Here is a 24,156-nt window from a genome sequence, read left to right as displayed (position 1 = left end):
GAGAAAAGATGAAATTGGAGGAGGAAAGACAGAAGTCAGCAGATAAGGTACAAAGCGTCTGTTTCCTCTGTTTTCCACTCAAGACTCAATATAAGTAGACCACAAATTAGATTTAACACATTTAAAAAAACATCAGCTGGAAGGGAAATCTGTTGAGCCTGATGACTATAGCATTTTATGGAGAAAGGGAGATTAGGTGATGGGAAAACATAGGGAAGTAGTCTACTAGGTTTTTGAGTTTATTCAATTTTGTGACATCTTTTTCTTTCTATTCATATTCAGAAACTTGTCAAACTTTGCAATTTTCTTTCTCTCTGGGATCCTTATTTCTCTCATGCTTGAGGGACAATGACTTCAGAGACACCTGGTTTGAATATAAGTCTTGACTTTGGCACTTACTAGCTTTGTGACCTTGGGCAAATTGATGAACCTTGTTTTGCATTTAATTCTTCTTCTAATAAAACTGGAATGATATTCCTAATCTCATAAGATTATTATGAGTATGAACTGAGCCAAATGCTTGGTCCTTGTTGGCACCTACAGGTGGCGCTCAATAATACTGAGTTCTCCTCAAAGGAAGAAGTGCTATTTCTAAAGCTAAGCTCTCTACTGGTACCCTCAACAATCACCTTCTTTCCTGATTTTGTGGAGACCTTCCTCCTGTCTTTTGCATCTCCAAATTTTCTCACTGTGTGAGACCCTTTCTTTTATGGAGGCACCCAGATTTAGTGGGTCTCTCTTTGTACTTGGAAGTTATGGGAAAGGAAAACTCAGTCAGGAAATGAGGTACCTGTGGGTTCTTTGGAAAACTGGGACCAGGAGGCAGTGAGGAAAGGACTTGGTGACTCTGGGTCCACTTGTCCAGGCAGGGGATAAGGCCATGAGGACGGGTAAGAGCCCTCTCAGTACTAAGTTCGTGGAGTGAAAAGCCTTGGGGCTTGCTGAAGGAGGAAGGGAAACCAACAGCCCGGGGGTCAAGCCGGGGTCAGGGGACAGAGCAGAAGGGGTGTGGGGATCACAGAAGCCAGGGCCTGGACTGGGGCAGGGCAAGAGAGAAAGCAGTCGGGCGTTCACACATCACAAGGCCTGTACGGTGTCCACTGAGCCTCGTTGTGTATTAACAAGGAGCCTGAGACTTCGGCCAGATCCTTTCCAACGGTGCAGCGGTGGGAAGCGCGACCGCAGAGCTAGAGGAGAACAAGCATGAAGGGAAAAGCATGGTGGATTTATTTGATGAGCTTGGCAGGGAAGACAACCAGCTGCAAGAGAAAAGACCAGTGGGGGACTTTTGCTGCTTCTGGTGGGCTGGGGGCACAGAGCGGTACCCAAGGAACCCTACGACAGAGGTTGAGAAGGCAGGGGAGCGGGGAAGCCCAGGGGAGGGTCTGGGAGGGGAGTGGGGATGTGCGTGCAGGTCATTGATGGTGGGATGGCCCCTGATGGAAGAACAGAGAAGGTTCTCTGAAGGAGAGGGAGTGGGTGGTGTGTGGGGGTTTGTAGACTTAGATACATTCACAGGCAGCAAGGAGCTTGCCTGGTTCTTTGGGAGGGTTTTGTTTTCCTAGGGGAAGTAGGAGGTGCGCCCATCTGTGGAGCGCAGGGAGTTGGGGGTGAGAGAGGACCTTGGTGAGGAGTGGTGAAGGCTGGGAACAGCTGCGGCAGAGGGTGGGGCAGGGCCTGGGTGTGACTCTGTCAAGCAGTGCTCAGCAGCACAGAGGTAGGAGGCGCCCCAGTGGCGGGGGAGAATGTTTGGACCGATCCAAGGTTGGGAATAGGGCAAGGTGGGGTTGAGGGGCGAGGACGCGAGGCATCCGAAGGGGACGGGAGAGGCTTTTCCCTGTGCGTCTTCACGGTGGGTTCTTCCAGAACAGGAAGAGAAGCTATGAAGAGGGACTGGCTGGGAGGAGGCAGGGAGAGAAGGCGGAGGCAGGGAGCCGCCCTATCCTTGAGGCTGAAGAGCTGGTATCAGCTCCCCTAGAGCCCTTTTGACAGTGGAGGTAAGGGGCGTGTGGAACAGTCAGACACGCATTCTTCCCCTAGCTTTTAGGGTTCTGAGTCCCTTTGTCTTTCTTCTCTTCCTTTTACAACATTGAGTAAATTTTTTTTTTTTTTTTTAAAGATTGCCCTAACAATTACAAGGAGTTTTAGGGACCTTACATATCTGACAATACTCCCCTCTACCTTAAATCTTGGCTTCTTGCCCAACTGGGCAGGTCCAAGTTTTTGCTTTTGATGATGGTAACTGGGGCAATGGAAAGGGTTGGGCAAGTAGAATCAGGGAGCCAGAGGTCCGCCCCTCACCCACCATGGGGACCTGTTGCTTGCCCCCCACCTCCCGTCCCCAGGACTGTGGTTCATAGCTGGATCTTCAGCTTCTGCACCTCTTTCAGGAATCTTCTGTTGTCTATGACCATGAGCAGTCACAGCGGAGGTGGGATAACATTCTTGTGAACATTTCCCTCTTCGGCCTTTTGCTCTTTTCTTAAAGCTTGCAAATTGGAAATGCCAAGGAACTATAAATGAATTCTGAATTTGGGCCGAACGGAATCCACACACTCCAAACTGTATGGAGCTTCTCTGATTCCTCCAAGAGTGACTTCCCCTTTCCACATCTGGTAGAATATTCCTTCAACTGAAGTTGGACTTGGACAAGTCACTGCGAGCCTCAGGGTCATCTGTGGATTTGGATGTCTGGGTCTCTTCTGCCCTTGGTGCACTGTGGGTATGGGGACATCTGAGGACACCTGTACACTCTTATCCATTTTATTATGTAAATGGTAATGGTGCAGGAATAGGCATCTTTGATAGACTCAGAGAAAGAGCAGGTGCAAATGCTTTGTTAGGAAGGAAGTCAGTGTATCCTTCCCAGAGTACTTAATTCGTGTACTTCCTGTATGTCACAAAACACTGGAAATTAGGACTGAATGAGCCTCCTTACTGTAACATATACAGTTAGTCGGTCTTGTAGTTCATTTGTTTGTCCAATTGCATTTCTAGTGTTGAATGAAGAAAGAGCCTCATCACTGGTTTCCAAAAGCTGTCAACAAGCATCAACCACTAACAGAGGCAACAGCAACATGGCTCCCTTTTCTTGCTGAAAATCCTTCCCATTTTGGATTCCAAGAGGAGGTAGTTAAGAAAATCAGTAGCTCTGTTTCAGATCTGTTCTGGTTCCATTTCTGGAGCTGGTTTGGTGCCTTCTTTTCTTTTTGGGTCAGTAAAGAATGTGCCGTGCCCCTCTCTCAAGCCCCGTTAGCTCCTGGAGGGACCGTGGGTATGTGCTCTGTGCCGCTTCCTGTCTCCCTCATGCCCGCCTCCCACATTTGGCTGAATGTTCAGAGCACACAGACACTGGACTTCCTTCATGATATTCCCTGGTCAGGGGTAAGCCGTTTACTCCAGATGAAGTTTTGCTTATCTTGGGTCATCAGGCTAGGTTGGTTTCAGTGAATTATCTCAGCCAGGGGAATGCAGAAGGTGCCAGGATTGGAAAGGCCTGGGTCCCAAAATATGGACTGTGGTGAGCCAGTCATATCATGAGCATCATGTGAGAACTTGTTAGAAATTCTAGGTCCCAAGACCAGACCTAAGGATCTGTGCTTTACCAAGATCTCCAGGTGATTCAGACACCAGTAAAGATTGCAAAGCACTTGTTGAGGTGGCATGTTAAGAGAAGCCGACTGGCTCAAGTGCTGTTTTACCTTTCACTCTGAAGGTTAGACTATCTCAGAGGCTGCTTGGTTTTTTAGGTTTTTTCATTCAGAAAATGAAAGTATTAGTTGCTCAGTTGTGTCTGACTCTGCGACCCCCATGAACTGTAGCCCGCCAGACTCCTCTGATGGGATTCCTCAGGCAAGAGTACTGGAGTGGGTTGCCATTCCGCTCGCCAGGGAATCTTCTGGACCCAGGGGTTGAACCTGGGTCTCTCGCATTGCAGGAGGATTCTTTACCAGAGAGGGAGACAAATGGAGACCCTTTAGGAGTCTGTTGAAGGCCCAAGGGATGCTGGAAGTTTTATACCTGTTGGAGGTACTAACATTATGGAAATTTGTCCCCTCTGCTTGGCACACCAGTCTGTTATGCTGCTGCCAATCTCTTGTGAGCTTAGGACGGCACTGTATTCCAAGACAAGAAAACCACGTGGTAGGTAGAAAAGAAAAAAATATGACAGCCATCTTCTGTTCTAAGACTTGGAGGCAAAATGAAGCCTGATAATGGTCATTACCACTGGGTCATTACCTACTGTGGTTTTGTAAGTCCTGTAAGTTTTGGCAGCTTCATTGTGAACAGTAGTGGAAGGGGAACCTTTAAGAGAAATCACTGTTTTGTGGCATTCTGGCTGCTGGCAGGGCACTGCCTGTCTGTGGTCTCCTGCTGAGGGCCTGGGTAAGTGATGCCTGGTGTAGAAACAGGGGCTGCCTTTCACCAGGAAGCTCTTCTCTTCTGCACTGCATAGCAGTGTGGTGAGATGCATTTGTTGCAACTGCTTATATGATTTGGAAGATGAGGAAATAGGGATTCACCATCTAAATGAAATATACATCTCTTTGGCAGCCATAAACGTAGATAGTTCTTGTAGGTGACTCAGTGTTTGGGGAAGCCTGTGAGAACACACACAAAGCTTGGATCAAATGTTTTGGAACCATTTATCTTTTGTCATTTTATGTGGGCATCCATCACTTTCCATCCCACTCGAGCTAGATGAGTTGAATCACTTGTGGAAATGCCTGGATTCTTTCTCTCTCAGAGAGACACCCTAAAAAGTTGCCTACATTGGCAAGTAGTGGAGGACTGGTAAGCACTTTAAATCAACCATGGGCTTCTTTTGACCCTTGCTATGATGAGATGGCTTAGAAAGAGAAAGGCAAAGGACTCAGGAATCTCCTCTAATTGAAACTGTAATCCTTCGTTTTAACCCAAATTTCTATGCAATTAAAAAAACCCCACAGTTTCTTATTAGCTTAAAAATACATGCTGCTGCTGCTGCTGCTAAGTTGCTTCAGTCGTGTCCGACTCTATGCAACCCCATAGACGGCAGCCCACCAGACTCCCCCGTCCCTGGGATTCTCCACGCAAGAACACTGGAGTGGGTTGCCATTTCCTTCTCCAATGCATGAAAGTGAAAAGTGAAAGGGAAGTCACATGTAATACAGTGCATTACATTTTCTCTCATTAATACTCTTTTTCTATGTGATTTTTTTAGTGGCTGCATCCTGTGTGGTTTAGCTCCTCTAAGAAATGGGCATAACTGTAGTTACTGGTCTAATCAAATAGGGGACAAGAACAATAACAATAACAGAAAAGCCTTAGTTCCAGGAGCACTGAAGTTGAATTCCATCTCCATGGGGGAACTGTGTGACTGAATGGCAATTTGATTTCATTTTTGTGTGTTCTATGACTTGCACACACTTGACTCAAGCTCTCATTTTTTAAATGATTTGGGGCCCCAGATGTTTTCTTGTTCCAAGAGCCTCAGATGTCTCTCCATCTGCCTCTGGAAATACTTTATGAGTGCAGACCAGAGCCTCGATAAATAAGCTAATATGGAGTTAGGGAGAGAAGCTAACCAAGGAAAACAGAATTAGTTCTTCCTTCTCGGTAAAAATGTACCAGCCCTTCTCCTGTCTGCATTCATTTTGGAAAAGGGTCTGTAGGTGATGATGAAAGTTTGGAACTGTATAGCTGTTAGGATCTGCCTTAAGAACCTTCCAGAAGCATAGCTGCTATTGTGAATCTGCCCCTGCAGAGTGACTCCTACCAGCTTCTCATTGGAGAAATTTCAAAATCCTTGGCCTGGCATGTCATGGCCCCACCCTGCCACTCAACTCTTAAATTCGTGGTGCTTGCCTGTATTTATCTGACATGCAAACGGGTCTGTTCACATCCAGAGACTAGCTCCTCTGCCTCTGTAGAAATGCGTGACATGCTTCCTTCTCCGACAGCAGCCTCCTGGAGTTTTCTTCCCCTTGGAAATCCCACCCTACCCTTACTCAAGTCTCAGTTCTGTGTGGAGTTGCAGCCCTCTGGGCTTCCTCGCTCAAGACGCTTACTGACACAGATGGGCTTCTCCCAGTTGATGTTTCTCATACATTTCAGTCACTTGATAACGTGTTTATGTGCTCATACACCTATGAGCTCATACACCTATGGTTATACACCTATGTGTGTGAACGCATCCCCGCTTAAACCGATAACCCTTTTCCATGTACAAATCAGATTTGCCATCAGTTGACAAAAAAGATGTATTTCTTTTGCTTTCATTTTATAGAAAGCCACACCCAAACCTCACAAATCACAGATGGGAATGGATTTTAAGTCTTTTGAATCGGCCATGACTGGCCACAAAATTAGGATCTCTGTTTTCTTATGTCTTCAAAATGACTTGTACCTTCCTTTGAACTGTAATCTCCAATCATAATGAAAATGCAATAACAGGATGCACAGGGATTGATGGGGAGAGAATAGCACACAAACCTCAGAAGTAACATAAGCTGATGAAGAGTCCAGATGATTCAGAAACATGAGGCTGAAAGCCCTCCCCTCCTCCGTCTCTCTCCTTGGTTTTCTTCTATGCTCAAGACTACTCTATTTGAAAGGCATAATTTTACCCATCTCTTAAATTGTAGTCAGTGTCTTCAGGAACCATTTGTGTAAGGGGAAATTTGCCCATGGCTGTTTCACAACCTGGGGACCATCTGTAGAGCTAAATTGTGAGACCCTACTAAATAGGACCCTGCTGTTTATTTCCGATTATCCCCAGTAGTGGCTGGGACTAAGTCCTTTTGCATGGAAGCTGCCCAATGCCTTTGAGGCATCAGGAACCAATATTACATGAGTGTCTCTTTTTCCAGTATGCTTCCAGTGGTATAGGCATAGTAATTATGTATACCTATGTGTGGAAAGTGCATGGAATTCTCCAGGCCAGAATACTGGAGTGGGTTGCCTTTCCCTCTTCTGGGGGATCTTCCCAACCTAGGGATTGAACCCAGGTCTCTCACATTGCAGGTGGATTCTTTACCAGCTGAGCCACAAGGGGAGCCTATGTATGTGCCTGCCAGACACAAACCTATGTACGATCACACGTTTCCATATGGAGTTTCTGCCTTCTTTAATAAGGTGGGCACAGGGGACAGTCATTGGGAGACCCTTGCTGGCAAAGGCTCTGTCATAGGAGCAGGAACATAGGGCCAAGCCCCCTTGACAACCTTGTTGAGCTCAGCCTTGTGGTAGCGCTGGCTGTGTGTGCAAATAAACTGATGTCTCTATTTGAGATGCTGTCTGCCTCCTTACCCGGGCCCCTCCAGGCCGCCCGCCCTCAACCCCCACCCTCCCCAGCAGAGGACTTGGTTTCTCTCTCTCTCCAGTGGCCCCCGCAGCAAACCCATTTCTGAGCAGCAAGTACTAGCCAACAAGAACTATTTCTGTGAACCCGAAGTCACTCCCCAGCTCCACTGTCCGCCCTCCTCCGCAGATGTAGATAAGAGAATAAGCTCGGAGAAGAAGAGCTTCCTGTTTCTCTGATCCCCTGGCCTGGTCTCAGTTTTGTTTGGTGACTGCCTGGAGGCTCACACCCCAGAGGTCCGGCCAGGCCCCTCCTCGCCGCATTCCCCGCCCCTGCTGCCCCCCGCCCTGGGCGGGAACACACGGAGGAAGGAGTCTTGTCTGCAGATTCCTGTGGACTCATACTGAGCTGAAAGCACAGGCCGGTGGGTGGCGTGTTACCTTGGCAATACAGGCATCACCTGAGTTATCCAGACAGCCGTTAGTTTTGCCACGTTATTTGGAATGCTCTCCAGGCAAAGCTTTATGTGGCATATCTACATATACCTACGCTGTCTTGTCTCAAAACGCTTCCAGTTCAACGGAATAGATGCCCCTCACCCCCCGCCCACCCTGCCCCTACCCTTGCTTTCTGAGGATGCCCATATAGGTTTTACACAGCAGAGCGGCTCTGGGCATTCGTTTGTTTCACGGTCTTTCCCTGTCTGAAGTGTGAACCTCACGGATGGGATGGGGCAGTGCTTACCCAGTCGTGCGACCCTCAGCTCGCCCCCCATGCCGCTGCTAAAGCAGTCCGCAGTGGTGCCAACCCCTTCTCCCCTCTGGCTCTCCATCATCTACCCCGTGCCCGGGGGCTGCAGCCTTCCCTGCTTCTGCTGCTCCCCAGGGCTCCCGGGCTCCAGTCCTATCAAAGTTCTTGCCCTTTCCAAATGAATCCTGCTGTTTCACCTGCTAGGAACTTGCATTTGCTTTCCTTTCTTTCTTTTTTTTTTTTTTTTGCCTAAAACGACCTGCCCAACTCTCAGCCCATAGAGAACCTGCCTTTTCCTTTCATATGAGTGAATGTTTCTGCTTCTGGGGAAACCTTTCTGAACTTTGTTTTTTTTTCTGCTACTTGAAATATTTAGTCCTGTTGCTATCCTTATTTGTGGACATGTTTGTTTTCCTTAAGAGCGTAGAACTTCATGAGGACAGAGACCACTTGTTTAATTCATGCTTGTGTCCCACATTTCCCTTGCTGCCCCTCACCCCAGGGTCCAAGAAAAACAGGTGATTGATAAACACTTGTTGAACTGACCCTCATGATTCCCCTGCACGGTGCATTTCCTTTCAGCTGGGTTGATGTTAACTTGTGACATGTTTGCTTAAGAAAAACCTAGTCCAGGATTCCTCATTATGATTGATTCTATGAACAGCTTGACTCTCCCAATTTTCGTGGACTGCTTAAATTTCCTAGGGCTCCAAAGAGGTCTAAACTTGTATTTGCATTCTGCCTACCTGAAAAGGACTTGTTGTTTTGGTTAAGCTGCTCCTTTTCCAGGAGGGGGTAATGGCCCACCTCAGCTGATACAGACAAAGCATCATGGTGGCTTGAAGCCAGACAGCTCAGATGACATATTAGAAGCTCATTGGAAACACGGGTGGCACTCCAGGAAGTGTTGCCAGTAGAGGATAAGCTTCCGTATGCTAGAAGATAAGCTCACATGTTGACTGGTGGGCATTTGAAGGTATAATGACCTCTCCTTACCTGTGTATCCAAGGATGGAGTTGAATGTGACATTTTGGAGATGAAAATGGCCAAGAAAAAAGGCAAAGAGAAAAAGGCAAAGCTGATTCCCAGTCACTCTCTCGCCCACATTAGGAGATGGTCCTTATGTCAAAGGATAAAGGGTGCAACCTGGTCAGCTGAGGAGAGGGAGGGAGGTGAAGGGAAAGGCAGTCACCTTCATGAAGGATCCACTCTTTGCTTGATACTCAGCTCAGTACTTGACCTACGTGACATAATTTAATTTTCCTAAGAACTTTGCCAGGTAGAGTAATTATTTCCACTTTACAGATGCAGAAACTGATGCTCAGAGAAAATAGATGGACTTGCCCAAGGTAAACACGACTAGTGAGTGGCAGAGCTCCAGCCTAGCTGGCACCAGAAAGCAGAGGGGGCTCTGCACACTCTTACGCTGCTTCTGTGTCCTGACTAGGGAGGTAAAAATGGCATGCCGGGTTGTGGGGCTGAGGGAAGCAAATGGGCATTTTGCAAGAGCAGACTTTAGGCAGGGCTATATGGGGCTTTCCAGTTTTTCCTGACATTTAACCATGTTTTTCTGGCCTGACTCCTGTGGGGTCTGTCCTGCATAGATGGATCAGAATATTTAGAGGTGACAGCCTTAGGAACTAATTCAGGGTACAGCTGGGGTCGGCTGGTAAGATATATGCAACAAGACTTTGAAAATAAAAGGTAGTATATCCTTTGCATTAAAAAGTAGTACAAGTTAGGGTGAGTTGGTGACCCACGGCATCAGCCAGTCTGCAGGCACTAGGCTTGCCTGACTGTTGAATGTCTAAGGGACAGAGCTTTAGAAGGACAAAGATGGATGACTGTGTCAGGCACGCCCCTGTACAAACTCTAAAAGAAAGTCTGCATTGGACATCTTATAAGGAATCATCTTCTGTGCTTTCACCACTTAACAGATCCGGGAGAAGATACAACGTCCATGCCAATGAAAGTCTTTCTGACTGAACTGCATTGAACAGGGCAGCTGTAAAAGGGCGTTGGGAGAGGTCAGCTTCTCTGCGCTGTTTCCAGTGAGTTTGTTAGGAGAGGAGAGTGAGGGAATGAAGAGAAGAAGAGGGCGTTTTCTCCAGGGTAGCCACAGCATCGAGCACAGACTCCTAAGGTGGATACTCCACAGAAGCAAGGGCCTCTGGACATGCGAAGCGGGGCGAGCGCTAGAGACGGTGACAGAGACCACATCCGGAAAACTCAATAAACAGAGCCAGCTTCTGGCTGGGCTGGAGGCTGACTGGCTTCTGACGGGACTGGAGGGTGGCCGGGAGGGTCTGGCCTGAGACGGGCAGTGAGAGAGCTACAGTGCAGCTCCCCTCTTTTCTGGGGACGCAGGCCCTGTGTCCTTCCTGTCTCCCCAGATCTGGGCTCTCCTTTAGTAACCACACACTGCCAGATCAGGGGCTTCCATGGTGGCTCAGACGGTAAAGACTCCCCCTGCAACGCGGGAGACCTGGGTTCGATCACTGGAGGGGAGGGCACGGCCTCCCGCTCTGGTATTCTGGCCTGGCTAGCCCCCCTGGACAGAGGAGCCTCATGGGCTACGGTCCATGGGGTCGCAGAGTTGGACACGACTGAGGCATTAAGCACAGCATAGCCGCCAGGTCAGAGTCCGCGCTCTGAGGGGTCTGCTGTTCTCCCAAATACATCCAAGGGCGCTCTCTGAGTCTTGAGTTTCTTGGGTTCTTTCCTTTTTCCATTTTCCTGCGCCTACTGACTCCCCTCCTTCACTCTTCCCAGCCCCTTGGAACTCTGCTCTTTCTGCCTTAGGAGGAATGAAACGTAGCCCCTTTTCTTTGTGTATCTGAAGGCTGGGGTTAGTGGGGATTTTAGCACTGCCTAGTAGAGGAGACAACGTTCACTAGCTCTCCCCAGCTCTGGGGGCCTTCCTGCCGGTCCCTCTCCCCCTACTCCTCTTCCTCTATCATTCGCCCCTTCCCGGCAATCGCTGCTAAGTACCCTACTTAGTCTCCATTTCTTCCAAGTCACCAGGCCTCTCATTAGTGGTATCTGCACCTGAGGGCTCCAAGACTCTCTGGGTGCTTTATTAAAGCAAAGCAATTTAGGTCTCTCAGGCTCAGGCTGGACACACTTAATGGAGCTCAGCGGCCTCACTCCCCAGTCATCTCAACAGAAAGACGACCTACCTCAGCAAGGAGGTGGATCATGCCATTTCCTAGCAGGCAGAAGTTGTAACTCCTGGGTGTTTTCAACACAAGCCTTTTCCCTTCCTCCAGTGTTGAGAGCATGTAGGACAGAGTCAAGGTGTTATAGAGGCTGGAGACACCTGCACACCCTGCTCTCAGCTCTGCCGACAGCAGAGGAGCCTGTGAATGGCTTGCATCAGGTTTGCTGCTGGATTTACTCCTTACCTGGGTCCTGGGAGAGGCCAGTGGCTTGGCGGTGGTGTGCTCCTCACTGAAGAGAAAACTTGGGTGGCTGAGTGGAGTTAGTGATCCAAGATCTCAGCGCCAACCCTCAGTGACCTTGGGCGAGTCCTAGACAAACAGGACAAACAGAAGCATGGCAGCCTTCCCTTTATAATGACTGCCCTGTTTGCAGGGGGTTGCCCTCGCCCTCGGACGCACAGTCAGACCGGCCACCTCTCTGCCTCTGACACGTAGTGTGCACTGGGCGAAGGAGGCGTCAGGGCAGTCTCTTCCCGAGAGCCAAAAGGACAGAATGCAGGGCTGCTTCCAAGTTTGGGTTTTGCTTTTCTTCTTTGTGGCCTTGCTTTCCCCTCACTATTCATAACTCCTTAATGGAAGCCAGGTGGTCCTGCATCCCCACCCACGCTCCCCACCAGCTATCCAAGCAGAATCCAGTCTATTAAGATGTCCAGTTTTGAGAGCCAATCACTCCCTGCTGGAAACGACCGTGTAGTGTGGCTGGACTGGAAGGGCTCAGGTCGAGGGCGATTGTCCTTTCGTGATGCATAATTTAACAGAGTCTCTGAGAGGGGACAGAATTTTAGTCCAACCAATTCCATCTGTGGTACAAATGGCTTAAAAAAAAATCAGTAGATTAAGGATTAAGTTAGAGAACTTCCCTCCAGTCTTTATGCCTATTACCACGCATGCTGTTAGTATTAGTTCATTGTACTGTATCATATTTCTTTCCTCGAGAAATAAATACAAGGAAAAATCGTTGCATATCAGGGATTGGCAGAAAGACGTTATGACTTCTCATGATTTCTGGGTGAAGAAGGGCTCTGTCACCTTTGAGGGGACTCTTGGCTTTTTGGTGGCCCAGCTTTCCCACCCAGAAAATGCTGGAACACTTAAGGCATGGACTACAGCTGCGTCTGTTCAAATCTGTGTACTTTTGGATTTAGATGACATTTTCAGAATCCATGCTTTGACACACTTGGGTGCCCACGGGGGATGTGAAATGTCCAGAGGGCACTGCCCATCTGTCTTCATTTTGCACAAGTTGTAACTGAGGCCCCGAGGTTCTGTGAACAGGCTTGCACAGGCTGACCCCAGCCTCGGGTCCTGGGACTCTGGGTGCTGGCTCCTTGCCCCGCTTCTGCCTTTCTGACCAGAGGGCAAAGCAGATTGTGCATGACTCTTCCTGCTGAGGGAAAGGTGGGCAGTGTCCTCATGGTCAAAAGGTGAAGAAGACATAATCAGCTCTGCAATCTCGATCTATGAGGCATAGATCTTTGCTGCCTTCATTCTGTAAAATCGCAGAGGGCCAGCGTTTCCAGCAACAAAGTAAAGAGGGTGCTCTGCTCTCGTCCTCTCCCTCCCCTTACCCAGTGCATCACCCCTTAACGGCCCAGACTTCTCTGGATGGATCTGCCCTTGGACGTTGTCTGAAGGGGAGGGGAGGGGGAAGGAAATGAGAAGGGTTGAGCCCAAGGGGCAGGAGGGAAGGAGGCAAGGGGCAGTGGTGTCCAGGAGAGGGGCAGCCGGGCTGGAAGGAGCCCCACGGGGTTGGGCTGCCCTCCTCTGCTCAGATTCCCGGGGAGATGGGGCCGTTGGGGCCAATCTCATCACTCCATGGGGTGGGCAGACCCTACCACGGAGGGTCAGAGGGTGCCCAGCCGAAAAGACCCATTTCCCTACCCAAATACCAACAATACTCTGTAGTTTATCTAGGAGCTTGAGTCCAGATGGATCTGTTTTTGGATGATTCTCAGGAAGGAAAGACTGTGAGATTGCCTTCAGGGAGTGTGCAGGTCAGGACCATGGACAGCGCCACGGGAGCCCGGCACTCACCCTCCTGGCTTCCCAGAATGTGGCAGGCAACGTCGCACGGGGTCACACTGCAGGGCCACAAAATGCTGCACAAGAAACTTCCTCCCAGCTCCCCTGAACCAACAAGCCCACCTGGCAAGTAAGTAAGAACCTTTACGGTGAGGTCCGGCCAGCTGGGCAGTGGAGAATGCAGGGGAGACGAAGGCTTTCTCCTTGTTGTGGCTTCATTTGTGATGGCAAGGGAGCATCTGAACATCTTCCCAGTGAGGACCAGGGCTCCACCTTCTATCAGAGAAGAGGGAAAAATGATGCTTCAGCACAGTACTCAGTTTCTTCGCTTTTAGAAATTTCAAAGAACAAAACATGGACAAATTGACTGCCTGGAGCCGTGGTTGAAATGCCCTTCTTTCCTCCAAGGCTCTGAAAAACTAGTAAATATGAGAAACTCTTTGGGGAACCTCCATAGGCAGATCTGAGGAGATGAGAAGTGGAAAGTGAGGGAGTGTAGCCAGACTGGGAAGGAGAAGCTCTCCATGGCCAAAGGGTTAGTGTGTTCTTTCTTGACGAGGGCCAGAACCAAGGCATCAGGTAAAAAGCAAGAGCTGAACAAGTCATTGAGCCAACGAAGTTGACTGAACCCGGTCTCTCCTGAAATCAAGAGCCACAGGAAGTAGTGGGAAATGCATAGTCAGGTAGTTCCTGGCAGGATAGAGCAGTGGTTCTGGGAGAACCACTCGTGGGGTACCCTTGCTTGTAATGACCTACCTGTACTCGACAGAGGAGAGCAGAGGTGTGCTTGGTTGCATTTAAGCATTCAGGGACAAGGCAGACCCCCCCATCCCAAACCTTTGGATGCCCTTTCTACTGCTAGATGACGACAGTCTCCAGGACCCCCTGATGGAATGGTGTGCTGAAGGTGGGGAAAGGGAACACCCAGAAATTGTTCTTCTGGTTTGTGCCCTTCCACAAGGGCACACCATGGTACCCATGGCGACAGGTGCTTCCTTAGTGATGAACTCTGGGACCCCAGACTGAGTCACCTCAATGTGTGGGCTGTGAGCAGAGACTTGGGGGGTCAGTCATGGTTGAAACCAGGGAGACTTGGGGTACAGGCCTGGGGAAAGAGGTTGACAGAACAGGAAGGCAATGGGGTTATGGCTCTGGTTCAAAAGTCAAAAGTCAAATGGTTCCTGCCAGTGGTTTTCTAGGTTTGGCACAGGAAAATGGCGTGTTTTCCATTTTGTACCAGATGGCGACTCTTACTTGCCTGGAACATATCTTAGAGCAGTGGAGCTTGACGTCACTTGGGTCATGGATTTCTCTGGGAGCTGACAAAAGTCATATTTGCAGAAAGACAAACATTACACATAATTCCAGTGTGTTTATGGACCCTTGGCAACAGCCCCCAGCCCCCTTCTCCCTCTGACCCCAGACCCTGATTTAAAAACCACTGTTTTTGTCTGTTCTTCTTTTTGCACACCAGAGAGTGTATAGGAATCCTGTAAGGCATTGGCCAGGCACCAAAGTAAAGATGGGACTATTGGGATGTGACCTGAAGTTATGCCAAAAGGGGATTTTCTGGCTGGAGGGATACAGTGAGCTTTGTGAGCCTCTCCTTCATGGGAAGACTGTTTTCCATAGGACATGTGGCAAGATTCTATTTTTTCCCCAGATTACATTCATCTCTCCACTGCACTGTGGCTGGAAGACAATGGATAGTTGAGACAGAAAGAAGGATACATGTCTTTAATAGCTGCTCCAATACTCTACCACCTATTGGATGCTAGGCTTGGGGATGTGCTAGCTGTGTGGTGAGTGCAGACTGGAGACTCTGTGAATGGCAGTGGCTGGTGCCAACTTAGCAGCAAACTCACTCTGACAAAATGGATGGAAGGTGGATCGCCTCTTCCCAGCCGTGAGGCAGCTGCACATGTGGGGGGAAGATGACACAGCTGAGGGGAGCGCCTGCAAAGTTAGAGGTTTATATGCAAATGTGAAAAGTGTCAGACTGATGACTAGAAAAGATGCACTGTGATAACACAGACAATGCCAAAGGACTGTGGACTTTGATAAGGACTTTGATAGGCAGTCCACAAAGGAAGAGACAGGAGGGGTCCCAGGCTTCTCCAAAGCACTATTAGACCTCCCGACTGCCTGGGGGATCCAATTCGGAAACTCTGTGGGTACATTCTGTTGTAGAGTCTAGTGGTTCACACTTGCGATGAACTTGATCCCAACTGATCTGAAAGAGGCTTTTAGCAGCCCCAGGAGGCAGCACCACAGGAGTTGTCAGGGACTGCAGTTCTCAATGCCTGGGGTCTCTCCCGGTTTCCTGCCTCATTGGACAAGCCTTGTCCCAGGAGAGAATCCTCTGCCCACCTTCTGCAGGTGTGTGGGGGTGCTTTCTAGAATATTCTGGTTTTTAATACCCTCCCCACCCTTGCCAGAGGGTGGGCATGGTCTGCAGACTCTCTTGACGATTCTCACAGAGGCTTAAGAAGCTCCTTTCTGATCTATCCAGTGAAAGGGCTACACACCGAGTGCCCAGAACATGCAGCGTCTGTACAACAGGACTGTGTATTTGAAATCAGGACTGTTCTGGAAAGTCCAGCATGGTGGGGGGAGGGTCCCACACCTTGGTCCCGGGGGCCCTCCAAATCTCATCCCCCCAGTAGAATGGGCTCTTTTTGACCTGAGTCTCCTGAGTATTTATCTGTGTACTCTCATGAGGCGCTGGGACAAACAACACACGAGATTCCGAAGCTTGCCAGCAGTCGTGGTTGAATGCAGGTTCTCTCCGTGTTGATATTCAGTGAATTTCAAGAGGTTGTTCTTTTGGTAAATTATAAAAATGGCCCCTCCTTGCTCTTCCTCTCTTCTCTTCCATAGCCTGTGAACTTTGTGGTTTCTGAAACATAGCTGGCTTCTTGCAGGAATATTCTTTAAGAATAGACAGGAGTTAATGCTGTTCTAAAAATGGTAACAGTTTCAGACACCACTTAAAAGGGTGCTGAGCTACAGAATTTTAGTGTGGACAGACCATTGGCTTTCTGTGGGACATGATCAAAGTAAGGAGGGCTGGGGGGCGGTTCTAGACATGCTGCCCCCAACATCATGGCTGGGCTGGGTTGGCCTCTGGGGCGCTGAGCCCAGCCACGGCCCCCCACATCTGAGACTGTCCAGGTGGGCAGGGCTGCTTAGTCTCCTGGGTGGTCCAGCGAACTCTCATCACGAAGCTGGACCCACGTTGTGAAAATTCGTGGGGGTGCAGAGAAAGTCAGCTGGGCTGGCTGCTGTCCACAAGAAAACTCATTTCCTCATTCATCCATCCAAAATTCTTTTCACTAGCACACCTTTTGTTTTCTCTCTGTGTCAGGCAACATATTTGCATTTTAATGTGGCATCCCCGGTTATACGGAAATGGTAAAAACCTCATCTCTGCCTTTAAGGTCATGGCTCCTAGACCAGGCAGTCAAGTTGGAGTGGAATTACAAAAGAACACAAAAGCAGGATCCTGGAGAGAAGCGACAGGCGAGGGGCTCTGAAACCGCAGGGTGAGGCCCTTCACCCTGCTGGGCTGGTGGGGGTCGGGACAGGCATCCAGAGAAGGGGGGTTCTGCTTTCGGTCTGGATCCTGCCCAAGCGAGGGCTGGAAAACCTGAGTGGAGGTCACCTTTCCAGCAGAGGGTGCCCACCACTGGGCTGGAGAAGCCTGACTTGGTTGTGATTAGGGCTGGGGGCTTCGATCTGGAAAATTGGGATAGCAGACCTGGAGGACCAGGTTGGAGCATCCAACGCAGGACCTGAGCACCCGGGATACAAGGCAGACGCCCGGCTCTGTGACCTGGGGCCCAAGGGAATCGCTTTGGGAGCTCTGTGTGGGATGCGAAGCCTTGACTGTGTGGTCACCAGGTGGGGGGTGGGGGTGGGGAGTGACCTGCCCTCGGGGATGTGTGGGAGCCTGGGGATCAGTCCTGGGGCTTCGAGGTCAAGACAACCGCCTGGGTGGGTCCAGGCATGGAGCTGTGTGGCCCAGCGACCTAGCCATCGAGTGTGGGCACCCCTCCCCTGTCAGTCTGCAGGCAGGGGACCCTGAAGCTAGGCCTGGCCAGATAGGCAGCGGGGTAGGAAGGGCAAGGCCGGGGCAGGGGTCGGAGGGGCGTCGGGAGGGAGGAGAACTGAAGCGACTCCACCATTTTCTTCCTGGCACCTGGCTTGGCTTGGACCCAGACCAAGGTGAGGTAACAGCGTGCACAGGGGCCAGCTGCGGCGGGGGTACAGGGGAGCGGGGCTGGGCGTGCAGGGGGCCTCAGAGGCCCGCCACGCCGATGCTGCGCAGAGCTGGATGCTGCGCAGAGCTGGGCGCCATCTGGGTTGAGAGTCGCATGGTATGAAAACCGTCCCCTGCAGACAGACACTTAGCCCTGTGGTGGCTGGTGATAGAGTTGACTTGTTAGGGGAGTTAGCCGATCACAACCTGGACCGGGCTGGACCCTCCATCCTTCTGACGCCAGGCTGTCTGTGACCCGGCTGCTCAGCACAGCGCCTAGGAGGTGATGGGAGCTGACAGACTTTGGGTCCACGATCGTTGGCCCCTCTATCTTGATTCAATCCAACCCAGCCCATGCAGGGAGGATGTTTCTGCCTGTGCCTTGTGCGCCTTGCAGCCTGGGAGCTGATCCAGAGTCTTGATGCAAAGCATTTTAGTTTCCCACCCTGGCTGCCCTTTGATCTGCCTCTGTATTCCTGTCCCTACAAGGCGCTTGGTCCTGGACGGACCGTAGCTTGACCCAGTCTGTCTCCGATCCAACTGTGCTCTTGGCTCTAGCTTCATCAGTGGCATGTTTCAAAGCCAACGTTAAATCTCTGCCAGAGGAACATGTGAACGTGTTCAGAGCACAGTCTTGTGTAGCTGGCCTCCGTGAGGAACTTAGGAGGAACAGAGTTTAAGGATGATAACCGTGTCTCGAGGTGAGAGTTACAGCTTGGGATCAGAGCACGTTCGTATGAAACCATGGATATGTTTTCTATGTGCAGAAGCACAAAGAGGGGTTAGAGGGTATCAGGTTCTTGAAGTCTCCATAAAATCTGGCTCACTGGGGCAAGTGAAACTGGTCTGAGCTGGCATTTGTCTTCGTGCTCTGAGACTCCAGTGGCCTCTTTCTTGTCTACCGCCCTGCAGGGCCACATCTCTGCTAGCCTCAGATTACGGACTTCAGGGTTTTCTGAGTAAATTGGAAACTGTGTCCAATACTCTTGTCACGTGGTTGCTTTTCACCCTTATGCTTTGATGCAACAGCTTTCCTCTTATGGTACCCCAGAAAAGCCCACAGAAATGCTAAATTACATGAGAAATGCCCTCACTCTCTGATAAGGCCATTCATCCAGTAGTACAAGTATTAAATTTCTCTCCTTTGGCAGTCATGGGCCTTTAGGGTTATTCAACTACTTTGACTGAATATTTATGTGTGTATGTGTATATATATATATTTCAGCCTAAAAAACCCATGGCGAAAGCAGAGGTTTATAACTGCAGGTTTGCAACTGATTCCACTGCCCTGATTTAAACACATTGTGCTGTACCAATTCAGTAGTAAAAGATAATTCAAGAGATTCATGAAAAATATTTTTTGCGGGGAAGAGAAGTTAGCGTTTCTTAAATATGTTCAATCCAGCCCCATTGTGCAGATGTGTGCGTCTCCCCAGTGAGTACCCTGTGAGGCCTGGACTGTTGGGATGATCCTTGTCTTTTGCTGGCAGCCCCAGGGAATGCCAGAAATAGATGGCACATCTATATTTAAAATGTATCTGGAGTATATTTAGCCTGTAACAGAGACAGGAGAGGAGCTGTTTGTTTCCTGAGATGACTGCCAGCTTCTGTTGATGGTACTTTCAGCTACTGAACACCTCCGGGTGGGCTTTTATTTCCAGGAAATGGTTGGTGTCTTAATCATGACGCCTGACTTTGCCCACGAAAATAGAATTGATATTTGGGCGTCTTCATCGGTGGCTTCTCTCTCAGATGCCCATGGGTCTACTTTATTTGGAAAGGAAGAGGACAGCTGGCCCAGCCCCGTCGGGGCGGCGGCCGAGGACAGTCCGTGAGAGCCGGCTTACTTCTTCCTGGCCGCTGGATGCGGAAGCAGCCCTCCTTTAGAGGGCCGGGTTGCCCTGGGATTTCCTAGTAGTTCACGTGGCAACACGGGGAGGGCTTTTCCTTTGGAAGGGGCGTGATTTCAGAAAGATACACATGTTGAAATTTATGCGCGGAGATGTTTATTTATCGAGGAGGGAGGGGAGGACATTGTCCAAGTGTAAAAGAGAACCTCAACGGCCCCCCAGCGCTGCATACAGCGCCCCCCGCCCCGCAACATAGGCACGACCCCGCTTGCTCCCACACAGGCAGGTTTTCCCCGCCGTGAGTGAGGAGGGGTTGGTCCAGCTGTAGACGGGGTTGAGGCTCTCCAAGGACACAAGGACTGACGATGGAAGAACAGCCATGGGCCTTCAATGCGGGCCTACGTGTTTCTCCATCCCGGCTTCAGGCTCCTGCGAGAGGTGCCCACCAGCCCTCCTGGGATGATCGTTTACTGTTGGAATCCGTTCTGATTGCCTGGAGCCCGTACCCTACCGGTTGTTAAATATTTTGAACATCAGCTCGGCCCAGCTCAGAAGGGAACTGGGAAAGGAAGGAAGAGCAGTTTAAAGGATGTGAATGGGTCAGAGGTGACACTCTCAGATGGGAACAGTCCCAGTTGTGACAGCCCTCAGTGGGAGGCGGATAGGATGGTGAGGGGGGAATTGACCGGACTGCCCCAAGCAGGCGTCAGGAGAGTTGAACCTTTAAGCGCCTTTCTGGAAGCGTCCAAAGGTGGAAGACACACTGACACGTTGACCTGTGAGACGTAGGGAACACTGTTAGGCTGGATAGGGAGGTGAGGCCAGGGTTCTGGAGTTCACGGGGACGGTGAAGCTAGGAGGGTGCTGGAGGGGACACAGGGAGCAGAGCTGGAGCGTGAGTGGCTTGCCGCGATCCCGTGGGGCCAGCTGCCCTGGAGGCCCTGTGGGGCGGCAGATGCGGCCCGAGTGCCCAGCCCTCTCAGCTGCCCTCCCGCCCCCGCCCCACCCCGCCCCACTCCTTTCTAGCGCCAATACTGGGGAGCTGGCCCAGACTGGACTGCGTCCTAGGGCTGTGCTCTGGCTGAGAGGCCCGGCCCCGCCCCTCCTGCTCATCACCTCCTCTGCATGGCCCCCATTACTCTGAGCGTTCAGGGTGGACCCCAGTGGAAATGACTTTGTGCACTTTGCTTTGTCAGTGCTGGGAACTCAGAAGGATGAAAGGGCGAACCTGCGTTGGACCCGTGATACCTCACGTCTTTCACTCTCCTTGCCATCCGCTTTGATGTGTAAAAAAATCCAAGCCTGTGCATGTTTTGCTTTTTCCTATCACATTCACTGCATCACTTGCAGGCAATGTTAAGAGAATTTCTATAAACAATCTGCGTTTGACTTTAGGATGTTCTATGTGGTTTTTTCCCCCCTGAGCAAAATGAACTGTCTCCTTGCCTTCGGGGGAGTGATATTCTGCTATGTTTTGTTTTGTGATGTCACAGCAACACAAGAGGAAGGTGAACAGTGCTTAAGTTGAGCTTGGTTAAGATGAGCATTTTCCCGTCCATCAACTGCAAATGGGGAGCTGAAAGGGGACGCTAATTGCAAAGTTCCGTGTTATCACTTATCTTTGGGTGTGCCTTGGGTTGGCAACTTCTGATGGTATCCTTTGTTAAAAGAAACACTTCATGTTTAATGAGCTATCATATGCTGCTGGTTAAGGCTTTTCAATTTTTCACGTGTAAGTAGCCAGTTCTCCCAATAAGACGCTTCAGTGCCTTAGCGGGAAGTAAAGGCTGAAGACACATCCAGGTGTCTGAAGGCTCCTTGAAAGTTGGTTAGTGAGCCTTTGCGGGGAAGGAAAACTAACCTCCTGAACAGGGGTCCAAGTTCATAACACTGGGGCTGAGCATGTGACTTTGAGCAGAGGGTCAGTGCTGAAGACTCTTTGGCATAGCCAAAGAGACGCCCAGTGGAGGCAGGGAGATGGGGAGACAATTGAAGTGAACACTTCACTGTCACCTCGTGTTTATTTTTGTCCTAGTAGAAGTCAACCTCATTCATGAAGAGGCAGAATCTGTGAAATGACCTATGAAAAGAGACTTCTCTCTCTGCACTGGAATCTCAGCTAAAGCCTTAAAGTTGAGGGCAGTGGGCTAAATAAATAACTTCACATTCATTCAGAATTTACCAAAGAGGACTCATCTTTGAACACCTGCACCCATAAACCAGGTCCATCCATCTTATTGGAAGATTGGCATTTATTGTGAATTATTTTGAAGGGATATTTGTAGGAGTAAAGCCAGCTTTGAGTCTTCTCCTCAGGGAAGGGAAAAGAGGAGAAAGTGTCACTTTTTTTTGCTCTCATTCATGAGCCAAATGAAGAAGACTCAATAAAACCACCAGAACTTCTGCTAGACTTCAGTGTTACCTGCTGGAAGGGTGACCATGTCACATTTCCTTGCGGAACGTCGGTTGGGGTTCAGAAACTTGTTATCTTACTTGTCTGAGCACAGAACTCTCTAGAAAGATTGACAGGTGTCTGCTGGAGGAGTCTAGAGGTAGGAGGCTGGCTGGGGGTGGCTTACAGGAGTAAGTTCAGTGGCTGAGCAAGCTGTACTTGCACTGATTGCTTTGAGGGGCAAGAACGTATTCCCAAGGCATCAGGCAGACGTGGAAGCAGATCTGGGCTCCAGTTGTCTTGAAGGGATCCTGTCCAAGAAGCCTATTTTCCTGGGCAAGCAGACCCCAGAGATATACTGCCAGGGCAGGACTTAATGGGTCTGGGGTTCTAGGGGCTCAGCCAGGGGGAGAACAGCTTGCTCCAAGGAGGAGCCCTAGCTGTGGTCTTCAGTACACCCCGACCTGCTTGCTGTCTGCAAAATAAAGTCAGCGCTTAGGTGACGGAAGCACATCAAGGCACTGAAACAGCACCAATTAAGTAAAATTCCTTTAATCTTTTCCTTCTCATCTCTTTTGTACCTGGAGAACCAAAGAGCAGGCACCGGGCGTGTTGAGCTGCTGGGGCAGGAGGTATTGTTGTGAGAGAAGGCCAGGCAATGACCTCTCCACAGGGGCTGATCCCCGAGCCTGAACTCAAGCCTGAGCTGAGTGGAGAAGTTTTAATTGAACTCAAGTTTAAAGCCTTGACTTAGAATGGTCTGGATTAGAGTTTAAAATTTCTGAATATGGAATCAGATTTTAATGGCTGAAACTGACTTGAAAGTGATGGAATCTGACCCAGGCATTGGTAGGGGAAAAAACAATTTCTTGATTGTATCATATACCCAGTTAAACCCTGTATAAAAAAAGAACAAAAACAAAAAACCAAAAAATCCCTGTATTCCAGATGTACAGATGGAGCTTGCTATATTAGCTTACTGTTAGCTACACTGGCTTTATTTTGAAGACCTACCAAGAGAATGGTTAGTTTCAGGTGGGAAATGTCTCTCTCCACCTGGTATTTAAGGGCAGGCAAGAATTTGCCCGAGGGGAACAGACCACAGTGCTTTCCAAGGCAAGAGTATCACAGGGAAGACCCATTCCAGACCACACTACCCTCTCGAGAGCCAGGAGAAGACGCTTTCTGGGATTGACTGAACTTTTTCCAAGGTAATTTTCAGCCCTTCTCCACGGACTCACTTGCGGCACCTCCCTCCCTCCCCTCCATCCCCCTGCCCCGGCCCCCTCACTGGCATTAGGATGAAAAATTCAGTGCTTGCCAAGTCTGTTTTCTCTACAGGAAGGACTCACTTTGAAGGGTCAAAAGGATCAAACTGAGCTCCTATGACAGACAAGAGCCATTGATGCCTTTGGGAACTTTTCTGACACCTTCCACTTAAAATCCCCCAAGAAGAATCCAGAAACTCTATTTCATTATCTGTATTCATATTAAGAATCAGAAGCAGGTGAGGTGTTTTCTCATCAGCGCCAAGAGCATGTTCTTCTCTGAGTTCACTTCAGGAACCTCATACTTAAGCACATGCAAACAAGAAATATGGAAACCTCAACATTATGGAAGCTTCCTCTGTGAAAGATCAATCATTTATGTTAATGGTCCTGGTTGACTTCTCTTCTGTATACTGCTCTCCTTGACCATATCCCAACCTGAAGACCATTCTCTTTGGTGTGTGCTGGCAGCTCCATATTAAAGACTCAAGGGAATGTTTTCCAAAGAATAGTAAGGCATTGCTAAGGTCCTCAAGGACTGTTTGTGGGGCTGTTCTTCTTTATTCTTGTCTTTGTAGATGACAAAGCATTGCTTGAGTCATACTTCCTCATTGCAGAGGCAGAGGCAGGAGAAACAGGTGAATAGGGTTTCAGAAGCAGGGATCTTGGGTTCTCTTTCCAATGCTGCCATGGACTTCCAACAAAAGTTGGAAGGCTCAAAGCTGAATTTATTATTAGGTAATTTAAAACCTAAACAGAGAGACCTGTTACGTGGAGGGTATTAGAGCCTTTCTGGAAGCTATGTTTATGTTGCCTTTTGTTTCAGAAGGAGACAGGGCTTAAGATCCAAATTCTAGTCCATAAGACCTTTTCCTTAATTTCAAACTCAAACATTAAAATGTGGCTTTTGTTAATTTTACTGTTTTTTCCTCTATAGCGAGACAGATGTCTCATTACTAATCTCATATTTTAAATTGCTTTTAGACTGAACTGAACTTTTTTGGGGGTCTGTTTTGATGGTATGAGAAAAGCATGGGAGACATGCTCTGGGCTCCCAAGAGTAAGAAAGGTGGCAAGTGGAGGGAGCACAGCAGTGTGTCCAGTAAAGAC

General features: G+C 49.4%; 1 long non-coding RNA gene across 2 annotated transcripts in view; it reads left to right on the top strand.

Annotated features, from left to right (window-relative positions):
- The first annotated feature begins 1,407 nt into the window (after positions 1-1,407).
- Positions 1,408-24,156, top strand: part of LOC139185413 (uncharacterized) — a 58,446-nt gene continuing 35,697 nt past the window's right edge. For both annotated transcript variants that reach the window (XR_011569043.1, XR_011569042.1), the window contains exon 1: positions 1,408-24,156. This exon is cut by the window's right edge. This is a non-coding gene — a long non-coding RNA (uncharacterized lncRNA).

The sequence above is a fragment of the Bos indicus genome, chromosome 10, assembly GCF_029378745.1.
Source record: "Bos indicus isolate NIAB-ARS_2022 breed Sahiwal x Tharparkar chromosome 10, NIAB-ARS_B.indTharparkar_mat_pri_1.0, whole genome shotgun sequence".
In the NCBI taxonomy this organism is placed as follows: Eukaryota; Metazoa; Chordata; class Mammalia; order Artiodactyla; family Bovidae; genus Bos; species Bos indicus.
This window is presented reverse-complemented; position numbering and strand designations above follow the sequence as displayed.